This window comes from Microcaecilia unicolor, chromosome 4, assembly GCF_901765095.1.
Source record: "Microcaecilia unicolor chromosome 4, aMicUni1.1, whole genome shotgun sequence".
Classification (NCBI taxonomy): Eukaryota; Metazoa; Chordata; class Amphibia; order Gymnophiona; family Siphonopidae; genus Microcaecilia; species Microcaecilia unicolor.
In genome coordinates, this window is record NC_044034.1 from 243,463,517 (window position 1) to 243,483,617 (window position 20,101).

The window sequence follows — 20,101 nt, forward strand, 5'->3', positions numbered from 1 at the left end:
GTCACCACGAAAACCATTGGTAACACATTACGACATAACGGATTGCAATCCTGCAGTGCCCGCAAGGTCCCCCTGCTCCGGAAGGCACATGTGACGGCCCGTCTGAAGTTTGCCAGTGAACACCTGGATGATGCCGAGAGTGATTGGGAGAAGGTGCTGTGGTCAGATGAGACAAAAATTGAGCTCTTTGGCATGAACTCAACTCGCCGTGTTTGGAGGAAGAGAAATGCTGCCTATGACCCAAAGAACACCGTCCCCACTGTCAAGCATGGAGGTGGAAATGTTATGTTTTGGGGGTGTTTCTCTGCTAAGGGCACAGGACTACTTCACCGCATCAATGGGAGAATGGATGGGGCCATGTACCGTACAATTCTGAGTGACAACCTCCTTCCCTCCGCCAGGGCCTTAAAAATGGGTCGTGGCTGGGTCTTCCAGCACGACAATGACCCAAAACATACAGCCAAGGCAACAAAGGAGTGGCTCAGGAAGAAGCACATTAGGGTCATGGAGTGGCCTAGCCAGTCACCAGACCTTAATCCCATTGAAAACTTATGGAGGGAGCTGAAGCTGCGAGTTGCCAAGCGACAGCCCAGAACTCTTAATGATTTAGAGATGATCTGCAAAGAGGAGTGGACCAAAATTCCTCCTGACATGTGTGCAAACCTCATCATCAACTACAGAAGACGTCTGACCGCTGTGCTTGCCAACAAGGGTTTTACCACCAAGTATCAGGTCTTGTTTGCCAGAGGGATCAAATACTTATTTCCCTCTGCAGAATGCAAATAAATTCATATACTTTCCACAATGTGATTTTCCGGATTTAATTTGTGATGTGCTATCTCTCACTGTTACCAATAACCTACCCTTCAATTATGGGCTGCTCATGTCTTTGTCAGTGGGCAAACTTACAAAATCAGCAAGGGATCAAATACTTATTTCCCCCACTGTAAATAGATAAATAAAAAGGTAGCAAACAGATTTGACTATATTAGAGACATTGCATATGCAAATCTACCTGGTACATATTCCTTGTTGCTATAATGAAAACCCAACTGGACAGCTGTGTTTCCAGGAAAAAGTGGAAACAATTTGACATGCTTGTCCAACATTTTATATTTTATGCTTAGCCTCCCTATATAAACATAACAAATATAATATTCAATTGATGTTATATTGCCATTTGCAAAAACGTCTTTGGAGCACCAATGATTCCTATTTTTAAAGCACAAGGGAATGACATTTTTATTCATTAGGGTTAAGATCTTGATGTGAATGCTGAACTAATGCCTAATTGACAATAGCAGCTTAAGGTGCTCATTTTCAAAGCACACAGACTTACAAAGTTACATGGAGGGGCATTTTCGATATGACATCTAAGTCCAACTTTGGACTTTTTACTCAAATGTCCAGAATCCGAATAGCAAATATCGCCATTTTTGAAACAGCATAATGTCTATCTTTTTTTTTCTGAAAATGGCCACTTGCTAGATGTTTTTGTCCTCTGTGTGTTTATCATTTTGGTTCATTTTTAGAAAAAAAAAAACATCCAAGTGAAAAACACACAAAATAAAGCCATTGAAATGTAGGTGGAACCAGAATTCTCAATAGACTGGCCACACAGACATCCCAGCAGAGCAGTGGGGCACCCTAGGGGGCACTGAAGTGGACTTCACCTAAAAGCTCCCAGGTACGCATCTCACCATTGCTCCTTTATATTGTACAGTGAGCCTTCCAAAACCCACGAAAAACCTACTGCACCCAAGTGTTCACCACTACAATAGCCTTTATGGCTGCAGGTGTCACCTATATGTGGGTACAGTAGGTTTTTGGTGGGTTTTGAAGGGCTTACAATTTCCACCATAAGTGTAACAGTTAGATTGGATTATGGGCCTGGGTCCCCTTCTCCACAGTGCACTACACCAACCACTAGGCTACTCCATGGACCTGCTTGCTGCTGTAATAGGATTGGGGGTAGGAGAGGGTCAGTGATCTCTGGGGATCACTGCACCCCTCCAATGGTTATATGGTCATTTAGGGTACTATTTTGTGGCTTAGTTGTTAATAAAAAAAAAAAGGTCTAGCTCAAAATGACTTAGTTTTCATCCTGGATGTTTTCGGTTTGTTCCATTATGGCTAAAAAACATCCAGGTCTTAGGAACGTCCAAACCTTCCCTGACATGCCCCCTTGACATTTGGATGCATTGCTGACGAACTGCATAGAAAAACATCTGGAAAATGGGTTTCAAAAATATCGATCTGGATGTTTTGGTGAGAAAAACATCCAAATACTGCTTTATGGCACGTTATAGACATTTTTCTCTTTTGAAAATGAGCCCCATAGTAAGGTATATAACTCTGTAAGTCTATGTGCTGAAAATGAGCCTCCATATCATTAGAATGTCCTTCAGTATCAGCTCTGCCTTTGTTGTTAAGAAAACCTAGTACTTCTAAAATATCACAGTAATTCATTTGTGGGCTTTCTTTATGTTATAATTCCCACAATTTGTTTTGTTAAAGTTCGAAAGGTTAGATATATTTTGGTACTCAATCACCTGCCGAACTTCCTTGACAACAAGGTTGTCCCTTTACTTGTTTCTTCTGAAGTACCTGAGAGTTTGACTGGAGGAATAGGGAGTGGCTTAATTTAATGAAAAGAAGTTTAAATTAAACTTCATTTTGGCTTTATTTTGTTTTATTTTCGGTGTATGCAAACAGAAACAGTATCGGTCCTCGGTGCTAAGGCTGTGGGATCAAAGCTCTGGAGTGGTTTACCATCCTCATTGACAGTATTACCAAACCGTGCAGCGTTTAATCAAAATTTGAAAACCCTTCTGTTTCAGCAGGCTTCTAGTTGTCAGCGTAAAGAGAATATAGAATGAATGGATAAATATGACATCAGTATTTATTTATTTATTACATTTGTACCCCCCGCTTTCCCACACATGGCAGACTCAATGCGGCTTACATAGTAACAATATAAATAATTACAAAGTCATAAGAAGAATATACAATTTGTGGTAAACGCAACACTAATGGGGTTAACAGAAAGTAAGTATGCCTATGAGCAGAGTCCTTGTTGATGAAGCATTCTATTTCTGGTTTATTTTGCATATATTATATGTCACGGTTGTGACTGTATCCCATGCCTACACTCACCTCGGCTCCTGGTGGCCAGGCCCTGTGGCTGCTGTGGACTGTCTTGCTCCTGTTTCCCAGGCACGTTCCAGAGTTTGTTCCGGTCCTAGTGTTCCAGTGCTCCAGACTTGCCCGGGTGTTCCTGCTGCCAAGCCTCACCTCTGACCTCATCTGTAATTGCCTTTATTAAGCACCTGGGAACTTTCAGACTTGCCTTTGCAACAGAGGTCTTCTGTTGAGTTTTCGTCTGTTTGTGTTTGTTGCTGTTCTTGCCCTGCTAGTTCTTGTCTTGTAAGCCTTCAGCTTCAGTTCCCTTCCTGCTTGTGTCTGCTCTGTTTGTCTTCAGCCTCAGTTCTAATCCTGCTTGTGTCTGCCCTGTTTGTCTTCAGCCTCAGTTCTAATCCTGCTTGTGTCTGCCCTGTTTGTCTTCAGCTTCAGTTCCCTTCCTGCTTGTGACTGCCCTGTTTGTCTTCTGCTTCAGTTCCCAAGCCTGTGTGAGAATCCTGAATCCTGTTCCAGAATCCTGAATCCTGTTCCAGCCAAGCCTGCCTGAGAATCCTAATCCTGTTCCAGAATCCTGAATCCTGTTCCAGCCAAGCCTGTCTGAGAATCCTGAATCCTATTCCAGCCAAGCCTGTCTGAGAATCCTGAATCCTGTTCTAGCCAAGCCAAGCCAAGCCAAGCCCATTCTAGAATCCGGTTGTTCCAGTCCTGTTTATTCCAGCCCTGCTCATTTATAGCTTCAGTCCCCATCCTGCTAGTTCCGGTCCTGCTTGTACCAGCCTATCTGTGTTCAGCCTCACTTCCTGTTGGGTGGTTCACCTGCTGCTGCCGCTCACTGGCAGTGGCCCAAGGACTCACTATTCTGGATTTCGTGACAGACTGTGACATTATATATGTAAGTTTTTTTTGTCATGTTGTTTTATTATATACACTTTTATTGTGTATGTTGATTGCTGCCAAGTACTTTGGGATTGTGTAGCTAATACATATTTTAATAAATAAAGTTGGAAGGAACTTCCAGTAACTTTTGGTCACACACTAGTGCTGCATCATCTAGACTATTGCTTTATAACAGTCCTGCTGTGCCATCGTTAAAGAGGCTACAACTGAGACTCACAAGTACAATCATGTTATCCTGCTATTGATAACTCAGTTTTGGCGGCCAATTGTGTTTTGATGCTAATGGCTCATCGGGCCTTTCATACTGGCTCTTCAGAATATTTCACTAAGGAGCCCTTTTATTAAGCTGTGCTAAAAGATGGCCTGTGTTATGACTAGCATATGGGTTTCCATGCACGCTGAGGCCACTTTCAACATGGCCAATTTTTCATTTCTTCAATTATGGCCACACGATAATTTTTCCAATTAGCATGTGGCCATTAGCGTGCGAGCCCTCACTGACAACTACTTTGTAGGCGGTAAGAGCTCATGTGCTGACCATGCGCTAATTAGTAGGCATGTGGCAATGTAGCTTTATAAACCAATTAGTGATGGGCACACGTATCTCTCTGCCCCCAAACACTCCCCCTCCGCTATAAAATAAAAAGTATTTTTTATAATGTGAAAACGTGTGCAGATGCTAAAACTACTGCAGAACGCCTGAGTGCACCCCATGGTACTGCATTTTCCCACACAGTAAGCATGCGTTAGTGCTTACCACCGCTTAATAAAAGGACCCCTAAATATCCTTTCCTCTATGCATCAATATGCTTACTTTGTTCATCCCAGCTTGGTCAGTTGACCACACCACTGCCAACACCTAGAGCATACTCAACATACTTCTCTCTTCTATTTAGCACCATATTTATGGAATGCCCTTCATTTTGATCTCAAAACAGAAGCTTCTTATTCAAAATTTAAGGTTAAGCTCATAACCTAGCATTTTGAGCAAGCCTGTTATTTATCCTAGGGGTTTCCTGGAATTATGTATGAGGCAGGGCTGTATGTATCTTCATTTTTGCAATCTTTTTTTTTTTGCTAGCTGTTAATTCATTTAATTAATTGTCTCTTTGTAGTTAGTTTTACTTTGTTGTTTGGAATTTTTTCTTATTGATTTTGCACACCGCTTCACTGTTTATTAAAAGGGAGTTAATCAAGTTTAAATAAACACAAGCCTTAATTGTCTTGCAATTTGTTTTCCTAGTTTTATGTCTTCTATGAAATTTTAGCAGTGAAATTATGATACATATTAAGTTTATGCTGCAAGTACCACATACACCTCTGTGTAATGGTACACATTAAAGGCTACATTAAGTTATAGCTAAATGTACTTTCCAGTAGAGCGGTTTGCAAGCTAGATTTTCCCCCTTTAAATATTAAACTGCCCTGAGCTTCCATTATTACACTACAAAATAAATTAGAGACACAATCCCAATTTATAGCCAAGTAATGCAATAAAAATAATCTTTCTATACAATGCTTGTTTTCTTTTCCATGGTTTAGAGAAAATACCAATAAAATGTGGTTAATCCCTCTGTCCCTCCCTCTCCTTGGAGTTTCTTAAAGCTATCATAATATGACTATTTTTCTGACATGCAGGTATAAAGGAAGTTATACCTTCCAAGCACTGGCAGCAATGACTGCATAGAATGTTGTATTAAAATGTTCATGCAAAGTCAGTTCAAGATGCTGTGGCTCCAGAATACTCAATGATCTTTCATTCCCAGACTTGTTCAGTTCACAGATTCCTGTATTTGGCCAGCCAAATTTGCCTGTGTGCCAAACTGTCAATCTAAGGCTTGCTAAACAGAATTCCAAATGTCCTATTAACAGCATCTGCTGCTGCGATGAAGTGCAAGAAGGAAGACAATATAGTTACTCCCTATAGCTTCCAATTCATTTTCATTCTTAAACGGAAATTTATGTCTGTATGGAACAAAATATTTCTCTCTGATGCAAACCAAGAAACTACTGATGCTCAATAGACTCTTTCAGGAGTATTTTCATATGTAAAAGGACAGGCCAGCGTAGCATAACAAATTTAAAAGAAGCCTTCAGATGACACCATTGAAACAAAGAAAAAGTATGTTTTACCTGATAATTTTCTTTCCTGATATGGAGCTGTGCTCTACAGTCCGAGATGGAGCTGTGCTCTACAGATCGAGACATAGATTAATCTACAAACTGAGACAAAGCTGTGCTCTAGTCTAAGACATGGATGTGCTCCACATTCAGAGATGGAGCTGTGCTCCACAATCAGAGAAGGATCTGCACTCTATATTCAGAGACAGAGTCATGCTCTATATTCAGAGATGGTGCTGTGCCCCATATTCAGAAATGGAGCTATGCTCTAGAGTCAAATATGGAGCTGGGTTCTACCGTCCAAGATGACATTGTGCTTTACATTCAGAGATGGCACTGTGCTCTAAATTCCGACATGGAGCCGTTCTCTATATTCAGCGAGAGAGAGAGCTTTGCTAGACATATAGAGATGATATAGAGACATTCGGAGATGGAGCAGTGGTGTTCATTCAGTGATGGAACAGAGTTCAATAGTCACAGATGGAGAAGGGCTCACCAGGCATAGAAGGCTCAGCACATAAAGATGAAGCCGCACTCAACAGGCAGCAATGGAACTGAACCTATTAGGCAGAGATGGTGCTGTGCCCAGCCATCAGAAATGAAACTGTGCCCCACAAAGGAGCCACAGCCACCAGGCACAGGTGGTCATGTCCAGAGTCAGGACTAGGACTACATTCCACACAGAAAAAAAGAGAGGTTTGCTCCCCATTCAGATATGGAGCCATTCCAATCAAAAGAGAGAAAACTGGGAATGGCATCCCAAGATGGAACTGAACTGAAACTGGGACCAGCGAAGCATGAGTGGACCATGCTAGATATCATGATGTGGCCACCAGGTGTAGCCAGAACCATGGTCCACAGCCAAATACCGAGCAACGTAGCATGTGGAAAGGGGAAACCATGATGTGCAGACAGTGATGGAGCTGCACTCCAAATGAACCAATGAAAAAAGCTCAACAGCCATGGAAGTGCCAAATTCTGATGATATAGAACCACAAGCTAGCCGAGCAACCATAGCCATGCACTAGGCCAAGGCCAACAACGGCCACAGGAACTGCCGGAAGCCGACACAGAAGGAGCTGCAAACAGTGAAGGAGTGCCTTTAGAAGCAAAAAGGCACAACCACACCACCTGCCCAGTGGAGAGAAGGAACTCAAGACAGTAAGAACCTGCCAGTATGCATTGGGCAGCGAGGACAGGGAGTATGCATAGCCCCCAACAGGAGAGTCCCAGAACAGCAGCTATGAAGAGGCTTTTGAAGTCACCACAAACTGTCTTCCGCCGATCAGCTGCACAAAACAGAAGGCTGCAATTTTCCAGGCACCCAGGACACATCCCACCAGCACATAGTCCAAGCCGCAAGGCTACAGTGGCCCAAGGCCAATACTGCAAGCGCTATATAATCTAAAGGGCAATCGCCCATGCCAGAATGGCCCCAAGGTGGCTAAAGAAGCACAGAGCTGCAAGGTGGAAATTACGTCATACGCTGAAGTCAAAGTCTGGAGCTGAAGGCTGACAATGATGCAAGGGACTGAAAAACAGGTCAGACAACCAGGAGTCTAAGGCTCCTGATGTGGCATGAGTTCACTGCCTTAGGGAGGCCATGCTGAGATGACCGACATGCCTCGAAGGTGGCTGCTGTAGCAGAGCACCACTAGACACTCATGCCCCTGCATCAGAGAGAAGAAAAATGGCCATGCTTCAGGAAGGAGAAAAAACAGTCCAAGTGGCATAGAGCTGCAGTTATCAAAACAAGAAACCCCGCAATCCAGTACCTGGAGTAAACGCAGCAGAGGGCAGCAAATGCCCCTGCAAGCATGGACACAAGCTGAAGGCTACCTATGCATCCAGGAAAGAGCAGGCCAGGCGACCGTAAGGAGATGTTGCCCCTTGCATGAGGCAAAAAGGAAATACACTCCCCCCAGGAAAAAAAGGACAGCCCACACCAGCATAGCCAAGACTTTGGAAAGAGAAGTAAGCTGCAGAATGACAATGAAGCCGGGAGGAGTAGCCTAGAGAGGGCCACCAAAGAGAAGGCTGCAAGGGAAACCAAGAAGCCAAGAGTGATCTGGGAGCAGAAAGGTTCAGGCTTCTTCTCTGCAGGAATTCACCATGCGAGAATGAGCTGAGACCTGAAACCACAAAGGCAGACAAAACACCTCTGCTAATCAAAGGAACCGGCACCACAATGAACCAAAAGCTCTGAAGACAGAAAAGGAGAAAGAGCAATCCATTATTTCAGCCTATGACCAAAATTACTGAAGAGAGGTACTCTAAACAGATGCACCAAAATCGCTCCTGTGCTGTCCCAAAAGCATAGGCAAACCCCCACACAGGCTGCTCAAAAAGAATAGTGTACCGAACAGCACAAACCCAACAGAGTGGTACAATGAAAGTTCATACAATTTTGCCAGCCATAACAGTATCCATAGGCCTTCTGATTCTGATCAGGTGGCTAAATCAAGACAGCTGCAGGAACACAGAGATTCCCCCTAACCTTCAGAATGACACATAAGCAGAAATCTGGCCTCTTCCAGCATTTGTTTTCAAAGTTCAATGAGAAGGAGAAGGAAGGAAATGGCAGGAGAGGGGGGAAATGTGGGGGGAGGGACCTGGAACCACAAGGTGTACCCCAAGTCAGGCACCTCTACTGGCCTAGACACCCCTAAGCTCAACTGAACCAGGGAATCCAGAATAGGAGCCACAGAAGCAGGAGAAACCAGAAACTTGTGAGACACTGTCTACCGCCTGCTGGAGAGAGAGAATACTTACTGACCAAAGAGCATACTGTCCTATGTGGCAGAGTTCAGTTTGGTGCTCTCTGTCTCCATCTGCTGGTAGAAAGTCATAACTCACAAGTCTATGGATTCATCTGCTGCTGATGACAAGGAATATCTGATTCTTAAGAAAGCAAGGCATCAAAATGATTATGTATAAAGAGCAGTTCAGGAGGTGGCCAAATATACCTGAAGATAAAGTGGATGTGGTGGGGGAGCAGGATACAAATAAGGCATTGTAAAGTACCGAGCAGAATGTGAAAAGAGAGTGACAGGAGCAGCATAATTAAGTGACAGGATAAACAGCCAGTCCTTATGAAAAGAATAAATGGACACAAATCTGGGATCAGAAATTATAGCATCCAGGTACTAGGATGATAATGTTTCAAGCTTACACTTTCTGTGTGACCTTAAGGTTAGCACATTCCTTCAAAAAAAAAACTTCAAAGGACCATTCCAGCATGATGCTGCTAAGTTCATTACAAAGCTTGACACTGTCACCCAAGGCCGGAACAGGGACACTGGATTCATGGCCTGCTACAGGTGTGAATGGACTTAACTATTCTCAGACATCCATCATAGTTTTCTCTCATTCACCACAGTTACCTGTTGCCTTAATTATATTGCTATTATAACTCCCTTTCCAGTCTTCTCTGTACATTTCAATGCTTTTTTCTGGACTGTACTCTTCATCCTCCCTCTCCTCACATACACATGCACATATTTGGGATGGGCTGTCATTTTCAACAACAAGGAAAATGTCAACAACATATTCCATGTCATTACATCATCAACATATGAAAACAAGCAGAACAAAACCACATATTTTCCCAAATTCTATATAAGGAGTGGCGAGTAGTGCGCATGCCCAATTTATGCACACTACTTGAGTAACGAGCCAATTAGTGATGATAATTGGCTGATAACAACCAATTATCATCACTAATTGGCGATAATTGGAATTTATGTGTGCTTCTTTTTAGGCGTATTCTAAAAAGAGGCAGGTGTAAATTCTAACACACATAGCTGAAAAGGCGCCATGGCCGAGAGAGGAATGTGGGCATGTCAGGGGCATTACTCAAATTTACACGTGTTACAGAATTCAGGGGAATAAGCTTATATTTAGGCGTGGGTATTTATACCAGGTTTTCAGTGACATAAATGGCCGTGCCTAAACGTAGGAACATTCCTCAGCTCTATGAGCTATGCTGTACAGCACACCTAACTTTATAGATTTTAGATGCCATTTACAGTTACAGAATCTGGCCCTTTGTGGTTTTTTGTTTGCCAATAATAGTGCACACACAGTTTTGAAAGAGCGCACTCAAAATGAACAATACTGGAAATGGCACTGGGATCATTTACGAAGCTGCAGTAAGCACAAGTGCACACTTACCGCAGCCTGAGGGCTTACAGCGGGATACCATGAGATGTCCCGCAGTAATTTTGCACTCTGTGCCCGCACGCTATCTCCCAGATACTAAATAGCGTGACTGAAATTGCATATGCAAATCCGGTCATATTCTGGATTTGTGCACTCAATTTAATTACTTAACAAGCCAATCAGAGCTGATAATTGCCAATTAACAAAGCTATTGTTGATGCTAATTGGCATTAATTAGAATTTATGTGCACAATTTTCTAAGTGTATTCTGTAAAGTGGTGCGTGTAAATTCTAATGCGCGCTGCCTAAAAGGGGATACGGTCATTGGCGTGAAATGGGCGGCCATGGGCGTTCCAAAAATCTACATGCAGGTTATAGAATACACCTGCTCCGCACCTAACTTAGGCACTGGTATTTACTTGGCATAAATGGATGAGCCTAGGAGTATTCTATAAACCATGCTTAAATCTAAACACAGTTTACCAAATGCACCTAGGTAGAAATATTTTCGGCACCAATTTTTCTGGCATCATATATAGAATCTAGTCCTAAGCGCTAAAAAAAAGTTCTTTATTTTTTTCACATAGGGCCATGTCTGGGGGTGGAGAGTGTATTCAGTCAAGAAGTGCACCGAACTTCTAACATACGCAAGCAAAAAAGGGTGTGGTTATGGGCGGGGAAATGGGCGTTTCTTGGGCATTCTCAAATTTACACTCTTAGTTATAGAATATGGCCCAGCGCTCATAAATCTACGCACCAGGATTTACACCACATTTTGTTGCTGTAAATGGATGTGAATAGTTTTAGGCACTGAGATATCAAATAAGCATATTCTATAGTCGGCGCCTAAATCTAGCCGCTGATTATAGAATACACTCAGTTGGCACTGGTTTCAGCACCTATTTCTTAGGCACCAAATATAGAATCTCCTCCTTAGCTCAAAATCAAACTTCACTAGCTTTTAAAATCAATGTTATGCACTCAAAAAGACTCCAGAGCACCAATAATCTAAAAATATTACTTTCAAACATCTGTGTTTTTACAGAATACACTTAAAAGACTCAACACGGTTCTGTGTTTTAGCACTGAAGCACCTGCCTCAGGAATCTGAAGTCGGATGTATGTAGATAAAGATCTACTGTGTAACTTCGTTATCTGTCAAAATCTTAAGACGAGCACGATATCTGTGCCAGAAGCAGAGTGTTGCGGAGAACAAGTTTCGCTGCAACATTCTGCCATTACAGACTTCATGCTTAGCTTGCATCATCCTGGAGTCTAACTTTAGGCAACCGTTTAAGAATTACCCCCAATGTTAAACCAATGTTAAAATACAAACAAGTTAGGAATTGTCATCATCTCAGAGCTGTCAGATGAAGAAGCCTTGCTTATGCCCACCAATTGTCCATGGCTACTGTGTATGTACTATTGAAGATAACGGGGTTGTTTCTAAGCAGAGAGAGGCAACCGAAAATCCAATGAGCTCTTCAGATCATAAGTACATAAGTATTGCCACACTGGGACAGACCAAAGGTCCATCAAGCCCAGCATCTTGTTTCCAACAATGACCAATCCAGATCACAAATACCTGGCAAGATCCTTAAAAAGTTCAATACATTTTATGCTGCTTACCCCAGAAATAGCAGTGGATTTTCCCCAAGTCAATTTAATAATGGTCTAAGGACTTTTTGTTTAGGAAGCCATCAAGATCTTTTTTAAACCCCGCTAAGGTTACCGGCTTTACCACATATTCTGGCAACGAATTCCAGAGTTTAATTACACATTGAGTGAAGAAATATTTTCTCCAATTCATTTCAAATTTACTAGTTTGTAGCTTCATCGCATGCACCCTAGTCCTAGTATTTTTGGACAGGGTAAACAAATGATTCACGTCTACCCGTTCCACTCCACTCATTACTTTACAGACCTCTATGATATTTCCTCTCAGCCGTCTTTTCTCCAAGCTGAAGAGCCCTAGATGCTTCAGCCTTTCCTCATAGGGAAGTTGTCCCATCCCCTTTATCATTATCGTCACCCTTCTCTGTACCTTTTCTAATTCCACTATATCTTTTTTGAGATGCGGCGACCAGAATTGAACACAATATTCGAAGTGCGGTCGCACCATGGACCGATACAGAGGCATTATAAATGTCCTCACTTTTGTTTTCCATTCCTTTCCTAATAATACCAAACATCCTATTTGCTTTCTTGCCACAGCACACTGTGCAGAGGGTTTCAATGTATTATCAACAACAAAGCCAAGATCCCTTTCTTGGTCGGTGACTCCTAACGTATAACCTTGCATTACATAGCTATAGTTCAAGTTCCTCTTTCCCACATGCATCACTTTGCACTTGCTCACATTAAACATCATCTGTCATTTAGATGCCCAGTCTCCCAGTCTCGTAAGACCCTCTTGTAATTTTTCACAATCCTCTTGCGATTTAACAACTGAATAACTTTGTGTCATCAGCAAATTTAATTACCTCACTAGTTAATCTCATCTCTAGATCATTTATAAATATGTTAAAAAGCAGCAGTCCCACCACAGACTCCTGGGGAACCCCACTATCTACCCTTCTCCATTAAGAATACTGACCATTTAAACCTACTCTCTGTTTTCTATCCTTTAACCAGTTTTTAATCCACAATAGGACACTACCTCCTATCCCATGCAGTGGCGTAGCCACAGGTGGGCCTGGGTGGGCTGGGGCCCACCCAACAGTAGCACACATTTAGCAGTAGCTGGTGGGGATCCCAAGCTCCGCCAGCTGAAGACTTCCCCCTGATAGTAACAAAAACACTACTCTCCACAATACCAGCACCTGTGCACGCTCAGTTTTCAGCGTATGCCTGTTGCAGACTGCCAAGGTGGAAAGAAGTGTTTTCCCGCCAGCTGAGATATTTTTTTGGTGGTGGGAGTGGGGGGGGGGGGGGAGAAAGAACACTTGGTGCCCACCCACTTCTTGCCTTGGCCCACCCAAAATCTGTTTTCTAGCTACGCCCCTGATCCAATTTCTTCTGGAGTCTTTCATGAGGTACTTTGTCAAACGCCTTTTGAAAATCCAGATACACAATATCATGATCAATCAAGGTCTATCAGAGTTTCACTTTTAGTGATGATGGAGACTGTAACCAAAAGAGCTGGGAAGCCCACTCCTGCGGTTTGGTATTCCTCCAGGACAAGCCATGATTGACCCGATTTGTAATCTAACTAGACGCTGATAAAGAAAACTTTTAATAGTCCAGTAACAAACCATGAAACTTGGTAAAGCTGAATATCCCCCACTCCACCTACCCACCATGAATTAACTAGCGATTCTTAGTACCACTAAATGAAGTTGGAGATGGAATTATTTCTAATGCAATCTTAGAAGCCCTTTACTAAACTGCAGTAAAATTTGCAGTTATCAGCTCTTAACACAGGACTTTACTATGCAGTAGTTGCAAATTTAATGTGGCAACCATTGGGGGCATTCCCAGCATTTTCTCTTATAAGTTACATATATATTTGCAGTTAGCACATAGTACTGCGCTTGGAGTTAGTATGGAAGCACTTACCCCCAGATTCTATATATTGCACCAAAATTTAGGGGCAGATCTAAGATCCCCATCAACCAAATTAGAATGAGCTATCAAGTATGACGCAATGGGCCTAAACAATAAATAATTGCACTTAATTGGCACTAATTTGGTTTGCATGCACATCTATTTACACGCTGTTCCATAACCCCAAGCACCTAAATCCCGTGGAGGGTGTAAAGGGGGGGGGGGGTCTGTGTCCTCCTCTTGGGTGGAGCCAGCAAGCCTGCAGGGCTCCCAGGGTTCCAGGACAGAATGCTGCTGATACTGGGACTCGGGGCCAAAGTATTTTATTATCAAGGCAATTTCATACCAAAAATCATAATATATTCTTCGAAAACAAAAGGTACAGCCCTCTTAATATAGTCTTCAAAAGAAAAAGGTACAGTCCTCATAAGATAATCTTCAAAAGAAAAGAAAGGTACAGTCCAGGTCCCAAAATCCCTCAGCAAACGCTCAGCTCCTCAAGACCTCAGGTCTTCTATTAGGGCATTAGCTTTCCCTTCCCCCTCCTTCAGAAGGGTTTAGTAAGAGTTCAGTACACTTCCAATATAGCACAACAGTTCAGAACAAATCTTCATGAAAAGTCTTTGCACATTAAACCAATACCACAAATCACCTGCCTTTTCACAGCACAGAGGGAACCCTGTAAAGAGCAGGGTTGGCAGTTTCTCCTATCTCTCAGCACCATGCCCGGTGTGGACTCCTCCACTGCCTTCAAGTGCAGGGCAGGGCAGGGCAACCTTTGAATTCTCCCACTCCATGGTAGCTGGCTCCTCTCCCTTAGGCAGCTCTAGTGGCAGGCCACTTCCTTCCTCCACATACTCCATAGAATCTCTCTCTCCATTCATCTCCCCTCTCTCCTGGTGACTGAGAGCCTCTAGCATAGGCGCCCCGTATAAGAGGCTTGGGAAGGCTAAGCCTCCCCAGCCCGCCACTGCCCCCCCCCCCCCCGCCGATGCCCGCTGTACCTTTAAATATTATAGTTTTGCTGGAGTCGCGGGGAGCCGGCATTGAAAACATCAGCAGGCTCATCGCGTTCCAGCAGCCTTCCCTCGTCACAACTCGCAAGTCAGATGATGGCTCCGCCCTCGTAGAAACAGGAAATACGTCAGAAGAGGGCGGAGCCATCATCTGACTTGCGAGTTGCGGCGAGGGAAGGCTTCTGGAACGCGATGAGCCTGCTAATGTCTTCAATGCCGGCTGCCCGCGACTCCAGCAAAACTATAATATTTAAAGGTACGGCAGGGGGGCAGGAAGGAAACAGGACAAATGGGAGAGGAGAGGAGGGTTGCTGGATGGAGGGAAGGGGAGAGGAGGGTTGCTGGACATGGTGGAAGAAGGAGAGAGGAGAGGGCAGGGGAGAGGAGGGTTGCTGGATGGAGGGAAGGGGAGAGGAGGGTTGCTGGACATGGTGGAAGAAGGGGAGAGGAGGGTTGCTGGACATGGTGGAAGAAGGGGAGAGGAGAGGGCAGGGGAGAGGAGGGTTGCTGGACTGGTGGAAGAAGGGGAGATGAGAGGGCAGGGGAGAGGAGGGTTGCTGGTCATGGGTGGATGGAGGGAAGGGGAGAGGAGGGTTGCTGCACATGGTGCATGAAGGGGAGAGGAGAGGGCAGGGGAGAGGAGGGTTGCTGGACATGGGTGGATGGAGGGAAGGGGATAGGAGGGTTGCTGCACATGGTGGATGAAGGGGAGAGGAGAGGGCAGGGGAGAGGAGGGTTGCTGGACATGGGTGGATGGAGGGGAGAGGAGAGGGCAGGGGAGAGGAGAGTTGCTGGACATGGGTGGATGGAGGGTAGGGTAGGGGGAGAGGAGGGTTGCTGGACATGGAGGGGGAGGAAAGAGAGAGGAAGGAGATGAGGGAAAAGGAAAAGAGGAGAAAAACTGCACATGGATGAAGAAAATAGGCAAAAGTTGGATCCACTGGACAGTCAAGTTTGCGGAGGACCCAGCTTTTACTTACGGATGTAGAACAAGAAATGAAGAAGAAAGGCGGAAAGTAAAGAAATAAATGGAAAGGAAGCCCTGGAAACGGAGTTAAGAGGACAGATAGCAGCAGAATCGGATACTGGGCAGCATGATCAGAAAAACAAAGTCACCAGATAACAAAGGTAGAAAAGATCATTTTATTTTCATTATAGTGTTTGGAATATGTCCACTTTGAGAATCAGGTGCTCAACATTAAAAGTTTATTTACTTATTTATGACATTTTATCCCACATTAAACATGAATTAGGATGTTTTGTGGCTCTACATGAGAATTGTGATATTATGATCCCTTGTTTCAATATTGTTGACGGTCTGCATTTTCCGTATGGGTGGTATATTGGTGTATTAGGTTCTGCCCAGTGTAATATTTATGGTACAGTAAGGTTCTGAGTGTGTTTTTGCACAAAGTTGTGCATAGTGTTTTGGAGTTGAGCGATTGTGGTTAGTATATGCTTTGAGCAACCACTTTATTCTTTGACATATGATACATAGCTAATATCTAAATTTAATAAAAGGTATTAATTGCGACATTTATTTATTTTTTTTTCTGTGTGTGATCAGACAATTATGGATTTAAGCTCCACCCATGGCCCCACCCCATAACCCCGCCCCCTTTAGCCTCCCCAAACAGTTGGGCCACCGACCGCCTATGGCCTCTAGGAAATCTGCTCTCCCCTTCTCACAGCTGGAGGGAATTATATACTGATGGCGAAGCCAGGGAAACTGAGCTTCATCCTTCCCTCTCCCTCTAGTGGGGAAGGGAGTAAAAGGCTCACCCTGCCTTGAGCCATTGCTCCTCCTGCTGGGGCTGGGAATCCATTCCATTTTTTTAGGACTACTCTTGTCTCGCATTCTTGCAAGGACTTCTGGGACCCGTAGTTCTGGGCTCAAGTGCTTCACTGGGAAATCTCTGGGTCTTGCCTTGTCCCAAGGGGCATAATCGAACGGGGACGACCATCTCTAAGGGCGTCCATCTCTAAGGACGTCCCGGCGAAGGGGTGGGGAAACCCGTATTATCAAAACAAGATGGGTGTCCATCTTTCATTTTGATAATACGGTCGGGGATGCCCAAATCTCAACATTTAGGTCAACCTTAGAGATGGTCGACCTAAATGTTGAGATGGTCGACCTTAGAGATGGTGGTCCCCAGTTTTCGGCCATAATGGAAACTGAGGACGCCCATCTCAAAAATGACCAAATCCAAGCCCTTTGGTCATGGGAGGAGCCAGAATTCGTAGTGCGCTGGTCCCCCTGACATGCCAGGACACCAACTGGGCACCCTAGGGGGCACTGCAGTGGACAGAGGGACATGAGTGGGTCAAGGGCATTTCAAAAATTTGCATGCAGTTTTACAGAATAGCATCATTTACATGCCAAAATGCCATGAGTTGAGTGCTGGCACTAGTGCTCAACTTTAGGTATGAGAATCGGCTCTAAGTGCTTCTCTATAAAGAATGCTCATCTTGGAGCACCCTTTATGGAATACCACTCAGCGCCAATTTTTCCTGGCGCCAATTTGTAAGCACCATTTATAGAAGTGCCTCCAATTTAGGTACCAGTACGTGGTCTCATGCTAACTGTAAAAGTGCTGATTAGCAGGTGTACTGTGCAGTGTGCTAATCACAAGGACTAGATTCTATCTATTGCGCCGAGATTTCCATGCAGGAAACGAAGCGCATTCTACAAAGTATGCTTTAATTTAGGTGTACTTTATAGAATAAGCCTAAATTTCTGCATGGTTCATAGAGTACTCTGGAGTGCCGGTCCATGTGACTTGTGGTCGATTAAGCCAAGTAAAACCTGGTGTAAATCCTGATGCCTAAATTAGGCATTAACTGGGTGTATTCTATAACAATGCACACAGATTTTAGAAATGCCCACAACCCGCCCATTCCACACCCATAACCACACCCACTTTTCAACTATGCAACTTATATTTATGTGCTCCGTGTTACAGAATACACTCAGCAAGTAGTATGCGTAAAGTCTAATTAATGCCAATTAGTGCAATTGGTTGTTAACATCCAATTATCAGCACTGATTAGCTTATTAACCAATTAAGTTATGCACACTGTTATGGAATACACTTTCCCCCTGCTTACTAAGCCGCGCGGCAATGCCGACACAACCCATTCAAAGTGAATGGGCTGTGTCTGCATTAGCACACGGCAGCCACTAGCGTGGCTTAGTAAACTGGTGGGTTTGATTTCCAAGTGGAAATCTCTGCACTATATATGTCACGGTTGTGCCCCTGTTTCATGCTCTCATTCATCTCGCCACCTGGTGGTCAGACCTGGTGGCTGCGATGGACTGTCTGTGTGCTGTTTCCCCATGTTCCAGAAGTCATGCTGGTCCAGTCCGGATCTTCCAGCCTGGCTTGGGATTTTTGGAACTTAGCAGCACCCTTACCTGGTTAACTCCCTTGTATGTGGCCTTTATTAAGCACCTGGGAACTTTCAGACTTTGCCTTGGCAACAGAGGTCTTCAGTCCTGTTCTTGTCCTTGTTGGTCTGTTGCAATTCCTGCCCTGAAAGCTTGTTTTGCCTGTTTTTGACCTTGTTGGTGTCCTGGTTTATTCTACTGTCTGCTGCCTGCCCAAGACTCTGCTTGCTTCCTGGTTTGTTCTACGGTCTGCTGCCTGCCCAAGACTCTACTTGTTTCCTGGTTTGTTCTACTGTCTGTCACCTGCCCAAGACTCTGCTTGATTCCTGATTTACTATTGATTGCCGTCAGCCTACAGACTCTGTGTGGTTCCTGGTTTCCCTGCTGCTTTGCTGCTTGCCGGTAAGACTCTGCGTGATTCATGGACTATTCTCCTGCTTCTGCTTAGTGCTTCTGCTCCAGTTCAGCTGCTCCAGTCTGGCCTGTGCCCGTCTGTCTGTGGTCTGCCTTGCTTCCTGTTTGGGTGATTTGCCTGCCGCTTCTGCTCCTCGGCAGTGGCCCAAGGGCTCACTTCTCCTCATGAGCGTGACAATATATATAGAATCCCAAGGGAAATGCCTTCCATGCTCATTCTCTGCCCATGAGACATCCTCCTAATGCAAAAAGCACTTAACATTAAGTTTAGTGCGTGTTACTGCAAGAACATTACAAAGCCCCTTAACACAGTTCTGTGCTAGCAGTTAGCATGCGATAAAACATGCATTAAGGGGAAAATTCTATAAATGTTGCTGAAAATTAGGCGCACTAAAATCTGGCAGAGGGCGCTCCGCGATCAGTTCTCTTTATGCAATTCTGTTGAGCGCCAAATTCCACACTCAACTTTGGGCACGAGGTCTTATTCCAACTGAAACCTGGTGTAAATCCTGGTATGCAACTTAGGTGCAACACTGCGCGCATTTTTTTCTGAACACCCGTGACCCACCCATGCCCCTCCAAATATCAGTAAAACATGTATCTATTATTCTGTTTTATACATGACAACTTTGTGGTTTTGGACATTTAAATTTTGGAAGAAAAAAAGTTTGATTTGGTTTTCTACAAGAGTTTGGCAATAGCATATGGTTCTCATTCTCATACAGCACCTTTTCCTTAAAGTGTGTTTATTGACTAATAATATAGTATTTTTCTCTCTATGTATTCTTATCTTTTTTTATAATTATTTTTATTATAATTGTATATACTTCTTGCTCTATATATTTTTTTCTGTTTTATTTCATAGTGCACATGACTCTCATCATCTCTGCTTATGTAATTTTACGCTTTTATGTACACATGGTTCTCATTATGTAACTTTTATATATTTTTAATTTTTGATGTATTTATGTATTGTTTACAGACCCCTGAGGCAGGCTTTCTAAGCAAAAAACATGGTCCCATGTCAGGCCTTTTTTGATCACTAATAAAACCACACCATTTAGAATCTTCTCTAGTTACTGTGATTGTGTTGGAAGTCTCATCCATCAATATACTATTTTGCCTCTTTTTACAGACTCTATAAGTTTACCCATGTGCCTTCACCTTGGTGGTTTGCTCCTTTCCTAACACAATTTAGTAAAAGGGACCCTTAGTGTATGATTTATCTTACATCGATTCATTCATAAATATAAAAGAAAATTACTCAACGTTTCAAAGGGGTAGCCACATTAGTGTGGTGAAACAAAAATGACAGAGGCAAGTAGCACCTTATAGACTTACATCTGACAGAGTGGACTCTGGTTCTTGAAAGCTCATACCTCAATAAATTGATTTGCCTATAAGCAGGGCCAGTGTT